Consider the following 17,873-nt stretch of genomic DNA (forward strand, 5'->3'; position numbering starts at 1 on the left):
GGCGGAGTGTGGTTTATCCCTGGCCCTGTTGTTCCGATGGCCCGGCGTGCCATGTTGACATGTGGGTTTGGCGGAGTGTGGTTTATCCCTGGCCCTGTTGTGGCCCGGCGTACCATGTTGACATGTGGGTTTGGCGGAGTGTGGTTTATCCCTGGCCCTGTTGTGGCCCGGCGCGCCATGTTGACATGTGGGTTTGGTGGAGTGTGATTTATCCCTGGCCCTGTTGTGGCCCGGCGTGCCATGTTGACATGTGGGTTTGGTGGAGTGTGGTTTATCCCTGGCCCTGTTGTGTCTCGGTTATGGCCCGGCGTGCCATGTTGACATGTGGGTTTGGTGGAGTGTGATTTATCCCTGGCCCTGTTGTGTCTCGGTTATGGCCTGGCGTGCCATGTTGACATGTGGGTTTGGTGGAGTGTGATTTATCCCTGGCCCTGTTGTGTCTCGGTTATGGCCCGGCGCGCCATGTTGACATGTGGGTTTGGCGGAGTGTGGTTTATCCCTGGCCCTGTTGTGGCCAGCGTGCCATGTTGACATGTGGGTTTGGTGGTGTGATTTATCCCTGGCCCTGTTGTGTCACTCAGTTATGGCTGGCGTGCCATGTGACATGTAAGGTTTGGTGGAGTGTGATTTATCCCTGGCCCTGTTTGTGTGGGTTGTGGCCAGGCAGCATGCATGTTGACATGGGTTTGGCGGGTGTGGTTTATCCTGGCCCTGTTGTGTCTCGGTTATGGCCAGCGTGCCATGTTGACATGTGGGTTTGGCGGAGTGTGGTTTATCCCTGGCCCTGTTGTGTCTCGGTTTGGCCCGAGCGTGCCATGTTGACATGTGGGTTTAGGCGGAGGCGTGGTTTATCCAGCGTGCCATGTTGACATGTGGGTGGTGTGGTTTATCCCTGGCCCGCTGGCCCCATGTTGACATGTGGGTTTGGTGGAGTGTGATTTATCCCTGGCCCTGTTCGGTTATGGCCGGCGTGCCATGTTGACATGTGGGTTTGGTGGAGTGTGATTTATCCCTGGCCCTGTTGGTGTCTCGGTTATGGACGGCGCGCCATGTTGACATGTGGGTTTGGTGGAGTGTGGTTTATCCCTGGCCCTGTTGCCGGTTATGGTCTGCGTGCCATGTTGACATGTGGGTTTGGCGGAGTGTGGTTTATCCCTGGCCCTGTTGTGTCTCGGTTATGGCCGGCGTACCATGTGTTGACATGTGGGTTTGGTGGAGTGTGGTTTATCCCTGGTCCTGTTGTGGCCCGGCGTGCCATGTTGACATGTGGGTTTGGTGGAGTGTGGTTTATCCCTGGCACTGTTGTGTCTCGGTTATGGCCCGGCGTGCCATGTTGACATGGGTTTGGTGGAGTGTGGTTTATCCCTGGCCCTGTTGTGTCTCGGTTATGGCCCGGCGTGCCATGTTGACATGTGGGTTTGGTGGAGTGTGGTTTATCCCTGGCCCTGTTGTGTCTCGGTTATGGCCCGGCGTGCCATGTTGACATGTGGGTTTGGTGGAGTGTGGTTTATCCCTGGCCCTGTTGTGGCCCGCGTGCCATGTTGACATGGGTTTGGCGGAGTGTGGTTTATCCCTGGCCCTGTTGTGTCTCGGTTATGGCCCGCGTGCCATGTTGACATGTGGGTTTGGTGGAGTGTGGTTTATCCCTGGCCCTGTTGTGTCTCGGTTATGGCCCGGCGTGCCATGTTGACATGTGGGTTTGCCATGTTGACATGTGGGTTTGGTTTAGTTTATCCCTGGCCCTGTTGTCTCGGTTATGGCCCGGCGTGCCATGTTGACATGTGGGTTTGGTGGAGTGTGGTTTATCCCTGGCCCTGTTGTGTCTCGGTTATGGCCCGGCGTGCCATGTTGACATGTGGGTTTGGTGGAGTGTGGTTTATCCCTGGCCCTGTTTGTCGGTTATGGCGTGCCATGTTGACATGTGGGTTTGGTGGAGTGTGGTTTATCCTGGCCCTGTTGTGTCCCGGTTATGGCCCGGCGTGCCATGTTGACATGTGGGTTTGGTGGAGTGTGGTTTATCCCTGGCCCTGTTATGGCCCGGCGTGCCATGTTGACATGTGGGTTTGGCGGAGTGTGGTTTATCCCTGGCCCTGTTGTGTCTCGGTTATGGCCCGGCGTGCCATGTTGACATGTGGGTTTGGCGGAGTGTGGTTTATCCCTGGCCCTGTTGTGTCTCGGTTATGGCCCGGCGTGCCATGTTGACATGTGGGTTTGGTGGAGTGTGGTTTTATCCCTGGCCCTGTTGTGGCCCGGCGTGCCATGTTGACATGTGGGTTTGGTGGAGTGTGATTTATCCCTGGCCCTGTTGTGTCTCGGTTATGGCCCGGCGCGCCATGTTGACATGTGGGTTTGAGTAAGTGGCCCCATCTCCTCCCTCCAGTGTTTTCATTCTCCCCAGTCACATAGCAGAACGCCCACAGCTCCTTTCTACCTCAGCCAGGCAAAACCAACCCCAATGTAGGCTCATTGTATGAATGAACCAGATGCTCCATGCTCTTGTCCTCCATAAAGCCTAGTGAGAGTTTATTTCTTTAGTTAGCCTCCTCTCACAGGTTCTCTGTCACCCCTCAGAGGATTGGTTCTGCTTCCTTTCCTTAGTGTTCTGTTATGTAGGGGTTCATATCCAAAGGGTCTTTTCTCCGCATTGATCTACCAAATCCTCGACTCTGGTGCTGCAACCATCATGCTACAAGAGTGCGATAATAATGATATGAATAACACATAATAATACATTGAATTTAGAGCACCTTTCAAAAACCTCAAGGACACAACAGGGTTAATAATATCAAGGGTATTTACTTCTTGACACGGACCTAACCAAATCCACCACCGTATGTTTGCAACCAGTGCTAGTGCTAACACTAGCACTCCTCTGCTAGAGGGATATCAATAGTTAATATCACACAGACTTTTCTCAGTCTACCTACCAAATCCTCAACTCTGGCGCTACAACCATAGAAATAGAGTGATATTCTGATGACCACAACCACCATGGCGCTACACTAAAGGAAGTGTCTTATCTTGACATTGACCTACTTCCTCCATGGCTGCTCAGAGTTAGACTCAGGGGTCAGGTTAATAACAGGCTAATAAGGCCTTTCTGCCACTGTGACCAGTGGTGCAAAACCGACCAAAAAGATCTAACCTCCGCGGCTCTCTGAACCCACTAAGCTCTGGCCAATCAGACACAAGGTCAAGGGTCCTCCTAGGGCCTGTCAGAGAAGGGATAAGCCAAGGCGTTTGGACGTTTGGCCGCAGTTATTAAAAAGAAGCCTGGGATTAAGATTTAAGCATTAAGAAAGTTACCGGCTAAGTAAGTAACTCCGTCTGTCCAGAGTGGCCAATGTCAAGCGGCGAGTGGAATACTTTCTTTTGAAGGATAAAGGAGTCATGAGATAGTATGGATTAAGGGCAGAGGAAGCAACGTATAGTCAATGGTGATCAGTGCCAGGTGACTACGAGCTTCAGACCTGGGTTCAAATACTGTTTGATATCTTATTTAATACCCTAAAAAAGGGGGGGGGGCTGTACTTTTGGGACTATTATATTGGTCCCATTGCATCAGGTAAGCTTAATAGAGACCAGGCAACATATTTGAAATGATGAAATGATTTAGAATAGTATTTGAACCCAGGTCTGGTTCATATGTGTGTTTTATGGCACCTGTTCTCTTCATGGGGCCTAATGAGGTAGATACACTTCAAGCTGAGAAAAAATGACCTAGATATGAAGTCTTAATCGCTTGAAATCTGAGGTTTTACAGAGGGTCCTGTCCAGGTGCAAATCTCAAGTCAGAGGTTTCAGTGTGCATAGTGCACAGACTCAAACATTGTAAGAACTAATTAGTTAATTTTCACCACAACAAATATGAGCTACTTTCACAATACTAATGTTTAACACCAAGGGGTAAAAGGTCTATTTTAAGCCTATAGACATGAAGTTACCCTTGTCCCTCAGAGGTGCTGCTGGTGCTTAAAGGGATACCGCCGGTGCTTAAAGGGATACCGCCGGTGCTTAAAGGGATAGATAGGGCTGATGCTTAAAGGATATGGCTGGGGCTGCCATGTCAGTGAGTCACCGGGAGTAATGGAGCCTCTCTCTGCACCTCACCTTTAACCCCTCTGCTAATACTGTCTGGTTTGGGTCAGGTGTGTGTGTGTGTGTGTGTGTGTGTGTGTGTGTGTGTGTGTGTGTGTGTGAGAGAGAGAGAGAGAGAGAGAGAGAGAGAGAGAGAGAGAGAGAGAGAGAGAGAGAGAGAGAGAGAGAGAGAGAGAGAGAGAGAGAGAGAGAGAGAGAGAGAGAGCAAGAGAAGAGAGAGAGAGAGACAGACAGACAGACAAAGAGAGACAGGGATTCCTTGAACAGACCGTCACTTACAGTAGCTATGAGTCACTGTCAGCAAGTGATCCATTTAAATCTGGTCTCTCTCTCTGTCCTGTTTGGCCCATTCCCTGAGACTGGTAAGGAGCCAGGGAACTGACACACATATCTGGTGAGGAGGTGAGAAACCCTAGCCAGGCATTGACTGAGAGTGGGTGGGAGAGAGAGAGAGAGAACAATGGAGTGAGAGAGGAAATTAGAAACAAGGCATCACTCAAGACTCCTGTGATGGAGGATTTGGGGGTAAGCCCTGACATTAAGTTATCAAGTTACCCTTCACAATTTAAAATATCTGTCTTTTGTCATAGGGCTCAATGAGTTTACAAAAACTGATGTCAAAGTTTTGTCTTCCAGGTGGAAACAAGCTGAAGCCGCAGCCATTCCGGCTCAACTGGTCGTGGATCAGCTTGGAGAAGGAGTACTATCTGGTGGATGAGGACGCCAAATTCCTGGAGGTGACGCTCAGACGCAGGGGATACCTGGGAGAGACATCCTTCGTCAGTGAGTATTGGAAGTCTTACACAGTATTTACCACAGATCTACAGCAGCCTTTACCTAAACAGATAAACCCAATGACTAAAATGAGACCTATAGCAATATTTACCTCTAGACATAGATATAGAATGACTAGAATGGGTCCTATAAACATTGAAATAGAATGACTAGAAGGGTCCCTATAGCCGTATTTACCTATAAACATAGATATAAAATGACAAAAATTGACCCTATAGCAGTATTTACCCCTTGACCTAAAAATACAATGGGACATATGAATTGTGATTTTCCACATGTGAAACCATGTGGTTTTATGTAAGGGAACATAGATTTGACAGAATACTCATGGGTACATGCAATATGGCTGACGTGGAGATTCTATGTCTATGGTACAAAAAGTCTTGAACAGGATTTACATCAGATCTATAGTATATTGGTTTGATTTTTGATTTATTAGGATCCCCATTAGCCGACACCAAGGGCGTGGACTCTTTGACAAAAAGGTGCTATCTAGAACCATAAAGGGTTATTCGGCTGTCCCAACCCTTTTTATTGCAGGTAGAAAACCCTTTTGGTGCAGGTAGAACCAGGCACCAAAAAGGGTTCTCTTATAGGGACAGCTGAAGAACCCTTTTGGAACCCTTTTTCTAAGAGTGTACCATGGTAGATCCTGTTGGAACTGGTTTGCACTTCGTTGGTTCATCCCCCAAGTGATATATCTGAGTTAGTACATTTCTCCCATTGTTTTCTCTGCTTGCCATTCAGATAAAGGTCATTTTAAATTGCCACTATTTTATCCCTAATGGGGTGTAAATATTTCAATCACCCACCACCATCAACTCTGACTAGGGGTACTTCGAAAAGATGCAAATGTCAGTGGAGAGACTATTCAGAAAGCAGGACCTATTAAACTGTCATTGTATTAAAAGACTGATTGGCCCTTTAAGGGTCTTCATGGAGTGTATTTGTCTGTTATTACACTGCCATTAGAAGAAGCCTAAGAATAAAACAGACCCCCTGGCTATCAAGCTGCCCTGTGTGTGTTCCTGTTTGACTGATGACCCATTTCCTGTCTCGCTGGTGAAAAACCTAGTTTGATTGAGGGGTCAGATAGACCTTCCTCATAGAGGTCATAAGGTCATGTCAACATGCTTGTCTGTTTGGCTACATCCAACACACAAGCTTTTTATACATAGGCTCCTATATTTACAGTTGTCTTTGACAATGCAGTAGTGGGCAAATATGAACAAAGACAGACAATGAGAGCTCACCAGGCAACTACAGTCTGTAAATCACAGTCAACCTGCAGTCAACTCACATCCTCTGAGGCCCTGCAAACTACACAGTGCTACGTGCCATTATTATAAAGCTATTCAGTTCAATTAGGTTCAGTTCAGTTCCAATTAAATGTAATTAAATGAGGTTCTATTTAGTTCAGTTCGATATGGTTCTATTCAGGCATCACCACAAAGGATGGCACGGCGGAGAAGGACAAGGACTTCCGGGGCAAGGCCCAGAAGCAGGTCCAGTTCAACCCAGGCCAGACAGTGGCCACCTGGAGGGTGAAGATCTTCACGGACCAGGAGTTTGAGACCAGCGAGACCTTTGAGATCCAGCTGTCGGAGCCTGTCATGGCCGTGCTGGAGTACCCCGATACAGCCACTGTGGAGATAGTGGACCCTGGTGATGGTAAGAATGAACGGCCTTATCTGCAGATGGTCTGTTTGATTTGCCCTCCGACATGAAATCCTTTATGAATAGTAGACAGGCTTTAAGTCAATTGGAAAGGCTACATTCATTTACATGGATTGACACATGAAAAAATATAATTGTATCCTTCATTTAAGATTCCGAATCAGATCATGATTATTGTTCCATTGCTGGGCAATTTGATGACAGCAGCAAATATGCATGGATCAAATAAGTATAGACTCACCTGGGCTTGTAAACTCTTCTTCTCTTGTTCTCTATGGCCTACCCTCTGTGTTTCTCCCATAGAGATCCTATTCAATTACTATTCTAATTCTGAATTCTATGGTTTCTCCCTCTTTCCTCTGCAGAGTCCATGGTGTTCATCCCCCAGGCAGAGTATAAGATAGAGGAGGACATTGGGGAGCTGCTGGTGCCTGTTCGCCGCTCTGGAGATCTCAGCCAGGAACTCATGGTGGTCTGCTACACCCAGCAAGGTGAATACAGTCAAATATATCATTCAAATACATGGGTTTTTACAAAGATGAAATACAATTTTCCACATTTTGTTACATTACAACCTTTTTTCTAAAATTAATCAAAAATATTAATAATCTCATCAATCAACACACAATACCCCATAATGAAAAAAAAACAGATTTTTAGAATTGTAATTAAAAAAACAAACAGAAATAGCTTATTCATTATTCAGACCCTTTGCTGTGAGACTCGAAATTGAGCTCAAGTAAATCGTGTTTCCATTGATCATCCTTGAGATGTTTCTACAACTTGATTGGAGTGCAGTTGTGGTCAATTCAATTGATTAGACATGATTTGGAAAGGCACACACCTGTCTATATAAGTTCCCACAGTAGACAGTGCATGTCAAATCAAAAACCAAGCCATGAGGTCGAAGGAATTTACAGTAGAGCTCCAGGACAGGATTGTGTCGAAGCACAGAGCTGGGGAAGGGTACCCAAGAACACAGTGGCCTCCATCATCCTTAAATAGAAGAAGTTTGGAACCACCAAGACTGAGCAATCAGGGGAGAAGGGCCTTGGTCAGGGAGGTGGCCAAGAACCCGATGGTCACTCTGAAAGAGCTTCAGAGTTCCAGAAGGACAACCATCTCTGCAGCACTCCACCAATCAAGCCTTTATGGTAGAGTGGCCAGATGGAAGCCACTCCTCAGTAAAAGGCACATGACAGCCCACTTGGAGTTTGGCAAAAGGCACCTAAAGGACTCTAAGACCATGAGAAACAAGATTCTCTGGTCTGATGAAATCAAAATTGAACTCTTTGACCTGAATGCCAAGCGTCACGTCTGGAAGAAACCTGGCACCATCCCTACGGTGAAGCATGGTGGTGGCAGCATCATGCTGTGGGGATGTTTTCCAGCAGCAGGGACTGGGAGATTAGTCAGGATCGAGGGAAAGATAAACGGAGCAAAGTACAGAGCACTCCGGACCTCAGACTGGGGCAAAGGTTCACCTTCCAACAAGACAACGACCTAAGCACACAGCCAAGACAACGCAGGAGTGGCTTTGGGACAAGTCTCTGAATGTCCTTGAGGGGCCCCGCCAGAGCCCGGACTTGAACCCGATCGAACATCTCTGGAGAGACCTGAAAATAGCTGTGCAGCGACACTCCCATCCAACCAGACAGAGCTTGAGAGGATCTGCAGGGAAGAATGGGACAAATTCCCTAAATATAGGTGTGCCAAGCTTGTAGCGTCATACCCAAGAAGACTCGGGGCAGTAATGGCTGCCAAAGGTGCTTCAACAAAGTACTGAGTAAAGGGTAAGAAAACTTACATTAATGTGATATTTCATGATGAGGGGAAAAAAACAATTTAATCCATTTTAGAATAAGGCTGTAACATAACAAAATGTGGAAAAAGTCAATGGGTCTGAATGCTTTCCGAATGCACTGTAGATATATTGTAACATAAAACTACTCTCCTTCCCCCACAACTGCCTGTCATTCTTCTATTGACCCTTAACCATTGACCCCTGAACTCCTTTTCCCAACAGCCAGTGCGACGGGCACCATCCCCAGCACGGTCCTCTCCTACAGCGACTACATCACGCGTCCCGAGGACCACACCAGCGTGCTCCGCTTCGACAAGGACCAGAGGGAGAAGCCCTGCCGCATCATCATCATCGACGATTCGCTCTACGAGGAGGAAGAGAGCTTCAATGTGACCCTCAGCATGCCCATGGGGGGCCAGGTGGGAGCCACCTTCCCCAGTGCGAAGGTCACCATCCTGGCCGACAGCGACGATGGTGAGTGGGGTTGTTGGGCGTATGGTGGGTGGTGGCATCTATAGTCACCTGTTGAATACAGAGGTCAGTCAATTGTCATTAAACCCTACTTGAAACTTGAAACCCTAGTTCAAATAGTTCAACACACAGGTTCAAGTCAACTTGAATGCTACTTGTCAATGGCAACAGACTCAATGATTCCTGACCCTTTACTATATTGGCTATAAAGGAAACTCTACCAGTATCATAATTACTTCCTATTTGACCCCCCAGTCTCTTGGGTTCAGTGAACAGGGGTACACTCTTTTTTTTTAAAGTGTGATCTAGAACCTAAAAGGGTTCTTCGGCTGTCCCCATAGGATAACCCTTTAATAAAAAAAGTTTGGTTCCGGGTAGAACTCTTTTGGGTTCCATGTAGAACCCTTCCACAGCAGGTTCTACCTAGAACCAAAAAGGTTTATCCTATGGGGACAGAAGAATAACCCTTTATGGACCCTGTTCCCCTCAGCATTTCTCTATGATTTCTTGGGACGTCTTATGGGCCACTCCTAATGATATGACTTCCTGGGACTTCCTATTGGCCAATAATAATGATACGACTCCCTCTATTTTTGTTAAGAGGGCTTAACTGTTGCCCGAGACCCTTTGATGTGCCCAGTTACAATTTACAAGTGTACAGGTGTGTGTGTGTGTGTGTGTGTGTGTGTGTGTGCGTGCGTGCGTGCGTGCGTGCGTGCGTGCGTGCGTGTGTCTTTGTCTCTGGGTTTTTGTGTGTCAGTCTCTGTCTGTGCTGTGTGTTGTATGTCAGTGTGCACCTGTGATGCTGTAGCAACCAAAACCCTTTCATCCACATTGATTTATTATCATTTGATCTCCCAGCAGTTGTCTAATATTCAACACAGTCGCTGAAAACACATAGAGTCGTGCAACTAGATACAACAGTATTGAACTGATAACAGGGTCATTACTTTTCACTGACGATAGACACGTATCAATAGCATTACTTTGCTTCACTCTTTGTTCTCCTGTTAGTGAGGTAGAATAAAGGAACAATTGATGCAGCCATGCCAGAAGCACTAAGGTAAAGAGGAAAGACAGGAGACTGAAAAGAGAGAGAGAGTTGGTGCCAAACAGTAGATGAAAGGAGAGAGGAGAGGCAGGAAAGATGTGGTTAGAAGTTGGTTTATCAACAAAAAACAACTGTGCCACATAGGAACTACAGTAGGCTTGTGAGAGCATGTAGACTGTAGGACTGTACTCTTTGGTGAGAGTGTTACCATCAACACCATAACTCAGAGGCCGGGTGCTGAGGATCCTCCAGCCATCATCAACACCATAACTCAGAGGCCGGGTGCTGGGGATCCTCCAGCCATCCTCAACACCATAACTCAGAGGCCGGGTGCTGAAGATCCTCCAGCCACCATCAACACCATAACTCAGAAGCCGGGTGCTGGGGATCCTCCAGCCATCATCAACACCATAACTCAGAGGCCGGGTGCTGGGGATCCTCTAGCCATCATCAACACCATAACTCAGAGGCCGGGTGCTGAGGATCCTCCAGCCATCATCAACACCATAACTCAGAGGCCGGGTGCTGGGGATCCTCCAGCCATCATCAACACCATAACTCAGAGGCCGGGTGCTGGGGATCCTCCAGCCATCATCAACACCATAACTCAGAGGCCGGGTGCTGAAGATCCTCCAGCCACCATCAACACCATAACTCAGAGGCCGGGTGCTGAAGATCCTCCAGCCACCATCAACACCATAACTCAGAGGCCGGGTGCTGAAGATCCTCCAGCCACCATCCACCATAATCAGGCCGGGTGCTGGGGATCCTCCAGCCATCATAACCATAACTCAGAGGCCGGGTGCTGGGGATCCTCCAGCCACCATCAACACCATAACTCAGAGGCCGGGTGCTGGGGATCCTCCAGCCATCATCAACACCATAACTCAGAGGCCGGGTGCTGAGGATCCTCCAGCCACCATCAACACCATAACTCAGAGGCCGGGTGCTGGGGATCCTCCAGCCCGGGTGATGCCCTTCTTTACTGTAACCACTGGTCTCTATGTGTAATCTATTCCACTACAGGTCCACTCATGGATGGTGCCATTCCCCAAAGCCACACACAGACAGACAGTGGCACACAAACACACTCAACCCAAGACAAAAGCACCTCTCCCTCACTTTGCCGGGTCATTCCCCCTCCCTCCTCTCGCTCTACCCCTGACTACACTCCATCTGTTCTACAATCCTATACTTCTAGTAACAGGTGGTAGAACTGGGAAGAGAGAAAATAGAATTGAATAGAAACTCCAGTCTTAACTACACTGGACAACCCTCTATCATGACACATAAAACAGCTCTCTGAACGTGTTTTGTTCTGAGACACTCCTCCAACTCCCCCGTTCAGTGGAGCTGGGGGAAACAGAGGGCTTCCCTTTGTGTTGCAGGGGCCAAGAGGCAGGTGGAAACAGGGGGAAACAGGGATTTGTGGGAGAGGAATGTCAAATGACAGGCATGTTTTCCTCCGGCTCCTGTTTGATGGTGTTCAGCCTCCATTGTTGTTTTAATTGTGTAGCTGTTATCTGAGATGGGGGTGATGGTTTTGTTTACAACTTCAAGGATGCTCTGGAAGTTTTAAAAAGAAGAAAAAAAAGAAAGTGCAACATATATCATATCAACATAAATGTTCCCTCTTTTCGTTTGCATGTACGTCAAATATCACCCGTAGGCTTTAGATGAGAAAAAGGAGATGTGTTTGTTTCTTGGACACAGGTAAACCAAGAAGCACATTCAACTGAGATTTTCCATTGATAATGATTGTTAATCCAGGACCAGTCTTAAAGGTCCAATGCAGCCATTTTATCTCAATATCAAATCATTACTGGGAAAGAATGAATTACCTCACAGTGATTGTTTTAAATTAAAATGGACAAAAATACACAAAATTGCTTCTTAGCAAAGGGTCATTTCTCAAGCAAGAACTTTTCTAGGAATGTCTGGGAGTGGTCTGAGTGGGAAGGGAAAACTGAAAATGAGCCATTACTGGTAGAGGTTTAGAAATCTCTTTCTTATTACCACATGGTGATGTCACCATGGAAGGCCGAAACTCCATCCCACCAAAACAGGCTGAAATTTCAGGCGGCCTTTTCAAACAGCTCTTACACTAACAGCTATTTCACAGTATTATTCCAAACTCAACGTGTGGAAATATATAGAAAACACAGAAAAATCATGAAAATCAACCTTTAATCTGTGTCTGGGAAACTGCCCCTTAGTGTTCAAGTGATTTACTTTCTGAATCTGAGGCCACTCCCAGTCCTCCCCATCCACTCTGACTGAATGAGTCATTTATCTCTCTTTAGTTGTCTCTCTGAGCCATTCCTCTTCTTCTCCTCTGCACTTCTCTCCTCCTCCTCCTCCTTCCTCTCTCCCACCCTTCAGAGCTCATTCATTTCACTAACTGGTTTGTTCTAATGACAGACACACTCACAGTCTGGGCTACACTCCCCACCCTGTAATTTGGAGTACAATGGAAACGTTATGTCTAAGTAATCAGCGTGCATTCCCAGACATGATCTCCAGGCGACAAGAGGAGATGTCTTCTTTCAATGTAAAGATCCATTCCTCCATTGTGCCACAAACTTCTTGGTGGGTCCTGATATCTAAAGTGACAACACTGTGTGTGTGTGTGTGTGTGTGTGTGTGTGTGTGTGTGTGTTGTGTGTTGTGTGTTGTGTGTGTGTGTGTGTGTGTGTGTGTGTAAACCCATCTCCCTGGCTGAGCAAACCTGTGGTTGGGACCCCAGCCAGCATTAGGCTTCATTGTTATTAGTCTGGCTCTTCCTTTTCAGTGATCCTTTAGGGATTGCCATTTCTCCTTCCCCCTAACCAGCCACCCATGTTACTAAACAGTATCTCTGGTGATTGAGAGGCATTGAGAGTAAGCCAAGTTTTAGCGGGTCAGCGGTGGTTGTCTGACTGCGGCAGTACAAGCCCTAGTCTAAAAACATCTCTAGACCACCTCTTAATATCCTCTTCACCTAACAGTCAGTTAAATGTGTACATACTTCCTATTCTCCATGTCTTACTTTTACTATTTTATCCAGCTATAGACTAAATAATCACGAGTGTCACAATATTGTATCTGCCCCTTATAGAAGTGGCAGAAAGCAATTATAGATCAACCTCATTAGTGGATGTACAGTAGACAGCAGTAGCTTGTCAGTGATGATCAGTCTGGCTGTTATAGAGGGGTGTACAGTAGACAGCAGTAGCTTGTCAGTGATGATCAGTCTGGCTGTTATAGAGGGGTGTACAGTAGACAGCAGTAGCTTGTCAGTGATGATCAGTCTGGCTGTTATAGAGGGGGTGTACAGTGCAGACAGCGGTAGCTTGTCAGTGATGATCAGTCTGCTTGTTATAGAGGGTGTACAGTAGACAGCGGTAGCTTGTCAGTGATGATCAGTCTGGCTGTTATAGAGGGGTACAGTAGACAGCGGTAGCTTGTCAGTGATGATCAGTCTGGCTGTTATAGAGGGGGTGTAGAGAAATTAATGGCCAGTGTTCCAAGGATATGCATTCTTCCCTCTAGTCTATTACTCAGAGAGGGAGAGGTAGAGAGATCCTCCTGTCTGTGCTGCCTCCCCGTCTCCCTCTCCCTCTTATCAGTGCTACTGTCATCAGACAAGATGGACATCCCATCCCTCTTCTCCCCCCAACTCATCCCCCTTTCACTTATCCACCATTTCTACCTGGCTTTTCAGGTGTGCACTGTAGACCTCTGGCACTGAGTTCAGACGACACTGTCTGGCCTCGATGAGGGGAGGATGATGAAGGGATGAGTGGGGTGACAGGTCTCTTCCTTGAAAGAGAGGGAAAGAGGGGGGTGACCCTGTCAGCCGTACCAACTGTATCTGACAAGCAGAGTTCAGACCAGAAATGTGGATTATCCCATGACAGCTTCTTCCCGAAAGACATCCTTAATTGAAACCACATGTTTGTAGCTTAATGTTCATATCTGTAAGATGTAGATGATAATATACTGACCTGACCTCTCTCTCTCTCCCTCCTCCCCATCTCTCTTTCTCCCTCTAACCCACAGAGCCCTCTCTGTATTTCGGAGAACTAGATTACATTGTGGATGAGAGTTCAGGCTATGTGGAGGTCAGGGTCTGAGGGACTGGCACTGACCTCTCCAAGACGGCCACAGTGACCGTCCGCTCCAGGAAGAGTGACCCCGTCTCTGCTGAAGGTCAGAAGAAGAACGTGAATGTTAGATCTATTATTCCTATCCTCTTTGTGGTGTGCCTTCCAGAATACAGTGCCTTGCAAAAGTATTCATCCCACCTAGCGTTTTCCTATTTTTGCATTACAACCTGTAATTTAAATGTAATGTAATGGACATACACAAAATAGTCCAAATTGGTGAAATGAAATGAAAAAAATAACTTGTTTCAAAATTTCAAAAAATAATACATATATATATATATATATATATATATATATATATATAAAGGAAAAGTGGTCACGTACATATATATTCACCCCCTTGCTCTAAGCCCCTGAAGAAGATCTGGTACAACCAATTACCTTCAGAAGTCACACAATTAGTTAAATAAAAGTCCACCTGTGTGGCCAATCTAAGTGTCACATGATCTCAGTATATATACACCTGTTCTTGTGTGTTGCAGGCCCCAGAGTCTGTAGCACCACCAAGCAATACCATTAAGACCAAGGAGCTATCCAAACAGGTCAGGGATAAAGTTGTGGAGAAGTACAGATCAGGGTTGGGTTAGTAAAAAAACAGAAACTTTGAAATTCACGGAGCACCATTAAAATCCATTATTCAAAATGGAAAGAATATGGCACTACAACAAACCTGCCAAGAGAAGGCCTTTATCAGAGAGGCAACAAAGAGACCAAAGATAACCCTAAAGGAGCTGCAAAGCCCACAGCGGGAGATTGAGTATCTGTCCACTCTGCCGTACACTCCACAGAGCTGGGCTTTATGGAAGAGTGGCCAGAAAAAGCCATTGCTTAAAGAAAGAAATAAGCAAACACGTTTGGTGTTTGCTAAAAGGCATGTGGGAGACTCCACACATATGGAAGAAGGTACTCTGGTCAGATGAGAATAGAATTTCACTTTTTGGCCATCAAGGAAAATGCTATGTCTAGCGCTAACCCAACACCTCTCATAACCCAGAGAACACCATCCCCACAGTGAAGCATGGTGGTGGTAGCATCATGCTTTGGGAATGTTTTCATCGACAGGACTGGGAAACTGGTCAAAAAATTGAAGGAATGATGGATGGCGCTAAATACAGGGAAATTCTTGAGGGAAACCTGTTTCAGTCTTTCAGAGATTTGAGACTGGGACGAGGTTCACCTTCCAGCAGGACAATGACCCTAAGCATACTGCTAAAGCAAACACTTGAGTGGTTTAAGGGAAACATTGAAATGTCTGGAATGGCCTAGTCAAAGCCCAGACCTCAATCCAATTGAGAATCTGTGGTATGACTTAAATATTGCGGAACCCATGCAACTTGAAGAAGCTGGAGCAATTTTGCCTTCAAGAATGGGCAAATCCCAGTGGCTAGATGTGCCAAGCATATAGAGACATACCCCAAGAGACTTGCAGCTGTAATTGCTGCCAAAGGGTGGCTGTACAAAGTATTGACTTTGGGGTGAATAGTTATGCACACTCAAGTTTTCAGGTTTTTGTCTTATTTCTTGTTTGTTTCATAATAAAAATATTTTGTTTCTTCAAAGTGGTAGGCATGTTGTGTAAATCAAATGATACAACCCCCAAACATTTTTATTTTAATTCTAGATTGTAAGGCAACAAAATAGGAAAATGGCAAGGAGGGTGAATTATTTCGTAAGCCACTGTATGTGCCACAGTATTTACAATTCCCCTGGAGCCCCTCAATCTCTGTTTTCACAATCTCTCTATCAGTGTAACTACACAGAATTCCCGATCGTTCCTAATATTTCTCAAACATTCCGGTGTCATCTCTCTTTCTCTGTTATGGTAGTATTCCAATGCCCTTGCTGACTCTCTGTCCATAAAGATATGTGTAATGTTCTATTTCTATGTTGTGTCCCCCTGCCAGCCGGCCTGGACTACGTGGGCATCAGCCGTAACCTGGACTTTGCCCCGGGGTGACCATGCAGACATTCAGAGTGACCATCCTGGATGACCTGGGTCAGCCGGAGCTGGAGGGGCCGGAAACCTTGACCTGGTGCTGAGGATGCCCATGAACGCTGTGCTGGGAGAGCCCAGCAAGACCATCATCACTATTAATGATACTGTTACTGACCGTGAGTTATACACACTCTGTAACACATCCCACACATGTAGATATATAGCCCCCAGCAAGACCACCATCACTATTAATGATACTGTTACTGACCGTGAGTTATACACACTCTGTAACACATACGCACACATGTAGATATATAGCCCCCCAGCAAGACCACCATCACTATTAATGATACTGTTACTGACCGTGAGTTATACACACTCTGTAACACATCCCCACACATGTAGATATATAGCCCCCAGCAAGACCACCATCACTATTAATGATACTGTTACTGACCGTGAGATATACACACTCTGTAACACATACGCAAACATGTAGATATATAGCCCCAGCAAGACCACCATCACTATTAATGATACTGTTACTGACCGTGAGTTATACACACTCTGCAAACACATCCCCACACATGTAGATATATAGCCCCCAGCAAGACCACCATCACTATTAATGATACTGTTACTGACCGTGAGTTATACACACTCTGCAACACATCCCCACACATGTAGATATATAGCCCCCAGCAAGACCACCCATCACTATTAATGATACTGATACGTTAACATAACCACTGTTTTAGCATTAACATAACCACTGTTCAGCATTAACATAACCACTGTTTTAGCATTAACATAACCATTGCTTTATGTTAACATAACCACTGTTTTAGCATTAACGCTAAAACAGTGGTTATGTTAACACTAAAACAGTGGTTCTGTTAGCGCTAAAACAGTGGTTAACACTAAAACAGTGGTTATGTTAACACTAAAACAGTGGTTATGTTAACGCTAAAACAGTGGTTATGTTAATGCTAAAACAGTGGTTATGTTAAAACTAAAACAGTGGTTATGTTCTATGCTAAAACAGTGGTTATGTTAACACTAAAACAGTGGTTACCGCTAAAACAGTGGTTAATGCTAAAACAGTGGTTATGTTAACGCTAAAACAGTGGTTATGTTAACACTAAAACAGTGGTTATGTTAATGCTAAAACAGTATGGGTATGTTAACGCTAAAAACAGTGGTTATGTTCTATGCTAAAACAGTGGTTATGTTAACGAAAGTGGTTATGTTAACGCTAAAACAGTGGTTATGTTAACACTAAAACAGTGGTTATGTTAATGCTAAAACAGTGGTTATGTTAACGCTAAAACAGTGGTTATGTTCTATGCTAAAACAGTGGTTATGTTAACGCTAAAACAGTGGTTATGTTAACGCTAAAACAGTGGTTATGTTAACACTAAAACAGTGGTTATGTTAATGCTAAACAGTGGTTATGTTAACGCTAAAACAGTGGTTATGTTAACACTAAAACAGTGGTTATGTTAATGCTAAAACAGTGGTTATGTTAACGCTAAAACAGTGGTTATGTTCTATGCTAAAACAGTGGTTATGTTAACACTAAAACAGTGGTTATGTTAACGCTAAAACAGTGGTTATGTTAACACTAAAACAGTGGTTGGTGTTAATGCTAAAACAGTGGTTATGTTAACACTAAAACAGTGGTTATGTTCTATGCTAAAACAGTGGTTATGTTAACGCTAAAACAGTGGTTATGTTAACACTAAAACAGTGGTTATGTTCTATGCTAAAACAGTGGTTATGTTAACGCTAAAACAGTGGTTATGTTAACACTAAAACAGTGGTTATGTTAACACTAAAACAGTGGTTATGTTAACACTAAAACAGTGGTTATGTTAACGCTAAAACAGTGGT

The 17,873-nt window shown here is 45.5% G+C and overlaps 1 pseudogene; it reads left to right on the forward strand.

The window, feature by feature from the left end:
* The first annotated feature begins 36 nt into the window (after positions 1 to 36).
* Positions 37 to 17,873, forward strand: part of LOC135567194 (FRAS1-related extracellular matrix protein 2-like) — a 35,839-nt pseudogene continuing 18,002 nt past the window's right edge.

This window comes from Oncorhynchus nerka, unplaced genomic scaffold (genome assembly GCF_034236695.1).
Source record: "Oncorhynchus nerka isolate Pitt River unplaced genomic scaffold, Oner_Uvic_2.0 unplaced_scaffold_2408, whole genome shotgun sequence".
NCBI lineage: Eukaryota > Metazoa > Chordata > Actinopteri > Salmoniformes > Salmonidae > Oncorhynchus > Oncorhynchus nerka.